Below are 7475 nucleotides of genomic sequence, written 5' to 3' on the forward strand. Positions count from 1 at the left end.
ATATAATACAAGTGAGAATGTTTATAACTTCTCTAAAATGATTATAAAACACATCATTCATATTGAAGATTGGGGTATTTCCTCAATGACTGAAAGACAATTCAGTCTAAACAAAGTCATGGTAAGCTTTACCTATTGGGATTATATTCAGGCATTTAATAAAGTTCTCTGTTATAACAATGAGAGGCATAAACATACTTGGTTTATAAAAGTATGTGCCAAGATATTTGCGAATCCTATACCAAATTGGTTTTTAAACTGGTGGTCATACCACGGGCCAACAATAAAAATATTGCCCGAACCATTTCACAAGTTATACAAAGAATGGGTCAAGGTTTCCCCAGATCTCAACAAATTATATCATCAAGAACATATTTGTTATTTTCAACAAATTGAACAGATATACTTTTTTATAGAATTCTCTGTTCCATGGATTCATAAATGGGCTCCGGAAGTAGATTTTACTGAGGAACAAATCCCTTGTCTATACAGAACTTATTATAATAATTTTTGGGACAAGTTGATGAAGAAAGATCCTCAAACAAAGTCCATATACGGACAAGAACTGCTGGATCTAATTACGAAAATTGTACACGATTATAAATCAATTCCTAATAAAGGAATTATGACTGATGACTCGACCTCCGTAAAACATATGCCTAGAAAAATTTCTAATCATGATGAAGGAGAGCAAAATGAAATGATTATGAGATATCTAGAAGAAGTCAAGAAGAAGATTCTTCTAAATATAAGTCATTACGCAAAATCAGATTCTTCAATGCGTAATGAAACAAGTGAAGATATGCGAGAAGCCATACTAAAATTCTTCTATATTTAAATAAAGCTTAGATCCGTTCATGGTCTATATAAAAGAGAAGTTAGTTATCCGGCATAGATATAATTTTTTAGCCGGACATAGTCAATACCTCTAAGGATATTGACTTGCTTGATCTATGACCTGGCGGACTACCGCCAGATCAGTGATCCTGTATCGTAGGGGTGTGCACTATTCGGATTAAACCGAATAACCAAACCAAATCAAACCGAATTTTTATTTGGATTGGTTTTTTGGTTTTTCGAATTGGTTGTGGATTAATAAATTACTTTGTTTGGTTTTTTGGTTTGGTTTTGGATTTTAAAAATAAAAACCGAAAAACCGAAAAAAACCGAATTATATATATATATAATGTTTAGGCTTAGAATTAAGTTGGAGTTAACCACTTTTGTCCCTTTTTGGTTATTGCCTTTCATGATGATTACGTTTATATTTTATGTTTGAATTACATCTATAATAGGTATACTTATAAGTATTGTGTTTTAAGTTTTACTTATAATTTATATTAGAAAGTATATTTAAGGGATTAAATATTATTACTTTGGTTATATATGTTATTAATTATTGACATAACCGAATAACCAAACCGAAAAAAGCCGAACCGAATAGAGGAAAACCAAACCAAACCAAATTTATTTTGGATCGGATTGGGTTAGATTTTTACAAAACCAAAAACCGAAAATCCAAACCGAATAGTGTAAAACCAAACCAAAAAACCAAATGAACACCCCTACTGTATCGTTGTGTCTGATAGTTCTAACCGGGTATGAGGTGCCCTACTTATCAAACTCAATTTCGGGCTAAAAACCACAGCCCATCGAGATTCCATTCATAAATCTCACTTCCACTATAAGAAGTGTTAGTTTGATTCCAATCTCTTTCCTCTATTAAAACATCTTGAGGAGTAGGCCTGGGATAGTAATAAGTTTGCATGCTTATCATCATCATCATCATCATCATCATCATCATCATCATCATTATTATTATTGTTATTATTATTGTTATTATCATTATTATTATCATTATTATTATCATTATTATTATTATCATTATTATTATTCTTATTATTATTGTTATTATTATTGTTATTATCATTATTATTATCATTATTATTATCATTATTAATAACTAATATTACATTTATCTTTTGTCAAAGATGTAGACACGTAAATTTTGACCGAAATTAAAATGTTATATAATCTTAGGTACTTAAATATTTTTTAAAATTAAAATTAAAATTAAATATGTATTGATGTATCCTACTTTATTAAAATTATTTTTAAAAATTTGAAAATGACAAAAAAATAAAGTCACATTTTAATGTAGATTAATTTTAAAGAAAAGAAATTTATTAAAAATATGTTTCTTTTTATTTAAGTTTTAATAAATAAACTAGCATTTCTTAATTATAATTTATTATTAGATACTTAATTCTTGTTAGTTTAAAAATATTTAAATAATATTCTTTTCATTATATTATATTATATTATAAATCCAAATCGAAAGATATACAAATTTATATAGTTTTATGATTGTATGGAAGGATCTATCCTTTTATCCGAGCAGGGGGCCTATCAAATAGATAGCAATTTAAAATAAATTCTATATGATAAACATATTAATTCAGATTCAGGTTCATAAATATAACTATGCGTTTTAACATTTAATGTTAACGCATCAAGAATATTAACATCAGTTAAAGATAATTGCAAATTAGGCTGAGTATTAAAATATACAGGACCATATGCCATAGTGGACACTTGCAGAAATTTATAATATGTAAAATTATTAATGATATTATTAGAAAAGATTTCTCTATATATGATTATGAATAGGATAGCCCCAAGGATATCGATAGTGATAATTATTATAGTGATTATTACGATATATCCGAATAAAGCAAAATGTTATGTGTGCAGGATGGACTCTCCTTGGATTACCAAGGGCAGAGGTAAAATGAATAATACAAGGGGAAGATCATCCCTGGGATCGTCCGGACTATATCAGAAGATACTTTGGAAAAAGCGAAAGATTTCCTCCACAAATTAAAAGAAAAAGACAAACAGTGAAGTCGCCTCTACAGTAGAGCCGTCATAACCCGACACCAACAGTAGAAACATTGTTCATCAATAGTAGATACACTATTAAGGGAACATATGGGACCCACTGTTATTATATTAATATTATATTATATTCTATTATATTATATTAATAAAAAAATATATTTTAAAAAAAGCTAATACTATCCTACACTACCCCACTCACCCACATCTCACCCCACTTCTCCCATTACCCCCTCACACTACACACACACGACACATACACAAAAGACAATTATAGAAAGATAAAAAATAAAATAATAAAACAATCAAAACAACATACAGAAACTCACGCACCCAAATTCCAAAACATACACCAAACGCACTTTTCTTCTAGCAATACTAACAAAAAAAAAATCGTTCAGCGATAAAAGAAAAATTGAGTTCAGGGTTTTTATTCGTGTTTTCTAATTTGTGGTTCCAGTTGTCGTCTTTTCTTTGTGAATTAATTTTCACAAGAGGTAACAGTTAATCCTTTTTATATAGTTTAATGTCATAATTATACAAGCATTGGTTGCAATATATTGAAATTGTTAAATTTTATATGTGTTTAAACCATTAATATTCGTTGATGCTATAATATGAAGAATGTTCAAATCTTTCATATCAACTTTATGTTTGGATATTTTATATCATTAGACTTGGTGCAAAATAGTTATAACAAACCTTATTTTATTTCAGGTTTAAACAACCCATGATTTATTTCATGTTTAAGTAAAACTATTGTCTACGTTTATTCTTGATTTTATATTTTGATTCTCTTACGATGATACATGTATTTATGGCTTAACAAACTGAAATGTTGAGAATAATTAATAACAAATATTTATAATGTAAGATATTAATTTTAATTAGTAGGTTTTTCTTTTCATTTTAATGACTAAAATAAATAAAAATAAAGGGATAAGGGTCTGAAAAATACCCCAACTTTGGTCGGATTTGCTGTTGCGATACTAAACTTTCATAATGACCTATTACCTCCCTAGACTATTTTATACCGTATTTTTTTACCCCCTGAACTATTTAATAGTGTATTTTAAAGGTATATATGTGCCCACGTGGACACATTACTATTTATAATTTTGCATTTATAATTTGGTCAAATATATATGTTTAAAATACGATATTAAATAGCCTAGGGAGGTAATATGTCCTCATAAAAGTTTAGTATCGCAACAGCAAATTCGACCAAAATTGGAGTATTTTTCGAACCCTTATCCCAAAAATAAAAGATTTTAGATGTCCATAATTCCTAACATGTTTATACTAATGTAACTTATGTAAAATTTGTATGGGAAGAAATATTATTTTAATTTATTTTTATTTTATGTTCTTATTGAATCAAAACATAATTTTTTTCATTATATTAATTTTGTTAAAAAATAAAAAGTATAAAAGAAGAAGAGAAAGAAAAAAAAAAGGGGAGGGGGGGGGGGNGGGGGGGGGGGGGGGGGGGGGCAAAACCACACACGCCCTTGCCCAAACCCTCCCCCACCCCCACCCAAACCAATAGCTCTACTATCTTATTTTGATACTAATAGAATAAAATTAAATTTTAAATAATCAAGCAATAACTAAATAGAAAATCTATTATAATTCAAAATCTCATAACAATTTCAGTTTTTAAAAGAAAGTTACACACATTCTTGAATGATTTAGATTCTATATTTTTTAAACTGTATTTTCACAAAATATGCCTAAGAGTTAGAAAGTTTGCCCTAACTTAAAATTTTTGAAAATATTTCTTTATAAATTACGTATATTTGATTCTCATTTCGATAAGATATATAGATAAATCTTTAATTTTTGTGATTTTAAAAAGTTAAAAGGTTGCTAAAAAGTGAGAAAGATTTTTTTAAAGGTAAGACTATCAATTTGAAATGAAAAGTATTGCTACATTATAGGTTTTACACTTGCTTAATTTTACTTTAACAATAGAGTATCAATTATTAATAAATAGTGGAAGTGTAATTATTTTTATTTTATTTTTTCTAGTATCTTATAAGGTGGACCCCATGACAATTTGCATTGCTGGTTTTCAGTCATCGATTTTGATGGTTCTTTTTTTTTTTATCTTTCAAGAAAATTAATTAATTTTAAAAAGGAAAACAATTAAAAGAATCAAAATAGGAAACATAAAAAAAAACTTTCTTTTCAGGTGGTTCAATCACACTGATACAGAAAAGAGAAAATAATCTTCTTTTTTTCCTTCTTTATCTTCTTCATCTTCTTTTCCTTTCTCATCTCTCACGTTCAACTTTAAAACAAAATATATAGAGAGAAATGAAAAAAAATTTGAAAAGAAATCAACAAGAAAGGTCTTTTCTTTGTATTTCATATTCTTTAACCCTATATTCACATAATCACTGGTTGATCTTTAATGAATATGTAGATCTAACTTTTATTGGCTATGTTTTATTATCATTTTTCACACTCTGTGGTTCAATAATTGACCGGAGACTATACCATATAAGGCCTAATCACAACTTAGTCTTCTTTTTTATTTTTTCTTTATTTAGGAGACCAATTGTTAAAGATATGAACTTGGTACTGTTTTTATTGTTTTATGTGGGGTTTTTATGTTCTTTTGTTCATTTTGCACTTATAATTTGATTGGATTGTAGTTTTTACATTATGTTTTAATAGTTTGCAGTTTCATGAATGATGAAGTTCATGTTGCTATATAGAGTAGTTTGTGATGATATACTTCATAAACTTTCACTTGTGTTAAATTTGTAATGATAAAATTTATATTTGTAATAATAATAATAATCATAATGGTATTTTTTATATTTAATTGAGAAAATAATACCGACATCAAGAGGTCGGTTTTTATTGTAATTCATTAAAAATTCCGACCTCCTGAGGTCGGAATTTTTTCTCAATTAAATATTTTATAATACCAACTTTCGAATGTCGATAAAATTAAATAGTATGTAATTAAATACCGACCTCATGAGGTCGGTATTTTTATTTCATCTAATTACTATTAATTAAAGCGACATCCGAAGGTCGGTATTTTTATTTCATCTAATTACTTTTAAAAGCGACATCCGGAGGTCGGTTTGCGGAAAGCGGGAAAACCAAATTCTGACCTTTGGAGGTCGGAATTTTTCGCGAAAAAAATGAATTACAATAAAAACCGACCTCTTGATGTCGGTATTAAACAAACAAATAAATAACAATATTTTATTTTTTCTCAATAGGTTTTGTGTAAAATAAAAAACAAAAAAAATTATAATACCGACTTCCGTATGTCAGTAAAATTAAATAGTAAAAATAAATTAATATAAAATACCGACCTCATGAGGTTGATATTTTTTATATTTAATTGAGAAAATAATACCGACATCAAGAGGTCGGTTTTTACTGTAAATCATTAAAAATTCCGACCTCTTGAGGTCGGAATTTTTTCTCAATTAAATATCTTCTAATACCGACTTCCGAATGTTGGTAAAATTAAATAGTATGTAATTAAAATACTGACCTCATGAGGTCGGTATTTTTATTTCATCTAATTACTATTATTTAAAGCGACATCCGAAGGTCGGTATTTTTATTTCATCTAATTACTTTTAAAAGCGATATCCGGAGGTCGGTTTGCGAAAAGCGGGAAAACCAAATTCCGACCTCTGGAGGTCGAAATTTTTCCTGGAAAAAATGAATTACAATAAAAACCGACCTCTTGATGTCGGTATTAAAAAAATAAATAAATAACAATAATTTATTTTTTCTCAATAGGTTTTGTGTAAAATAAAAAACAAAAAAATTATAATACCGACTTCTGTATGTTGGTAAAATTAAATAGTAATAAGGTCGGTATTTTTTATATTTAATTGAGAAAATAATACTGACATTAAGAGGTCGATTTTTATTGTAATTCATTAAAAGTTCCGACCTCCTAAGCGACATTTGGAGGTCGATTTGCGGTTTGTGGGAAAACCAAATTCCGACCTCAAGAGTCGGAATTTTTCCCAGAAAATGAATTACAATTAAAACCGACCTCTTGATGTTAGTATTATTTTCTATTTTGATTTAATTTTGTTTAAATTGTCTTCCAAAGGACGATTTTGTGTTATGTAATAAATTAATATTTTCAATTAACTTTAAATAAATTGTCCTCCGAATGACGGTTTTATACAAGTTAAAAAATAATTTAATATAAAATACCAACCTCCCGATGTCAATATTATTTAATTAACATGATTACTTTTATTTATCTTAAAATTTAATGTGATACCGACCTCATGACGTCGGTATTTTTTATTAAATCAAGTTCTAAGTTTATCTTCAAATTCTAATTTCAAGTTCAAGTTCTACTTTCAAGTTCAAGTTCTAAGTTCACGTTCAAATTCTAAGTTCAACTTCAAATTCTAATTAAGTTCATGACATTCAAACATTCATCTTCTACTCATAACACTTCAATTACTAATTTCTAACTTCAAATTAACACTTTACTAACTAGTCCTAAAATCAAATCCAAAAAAATCTCAATTCAACCTCAAATTACATATTCTCAAGTTTAAACTAGTTCTAAAATA

The sequence above is a fragment of the Solanum stenotomum genome, chromosome 5 (genome assembly GCF_019186545.1).
Source record: "Solanum stenotomum isolate F172 chromosome 5, ASM1918654v1, whole genome shotgun sequence".
In the NCBI taxonomy this organism is placed as follows: domain Eukaryota; kingdom Viridiplantae; phylum Streptophyta; class Magnoliopsida; order Solanales; family Solanaceae; genus Solanum; species Solanum stenotomum.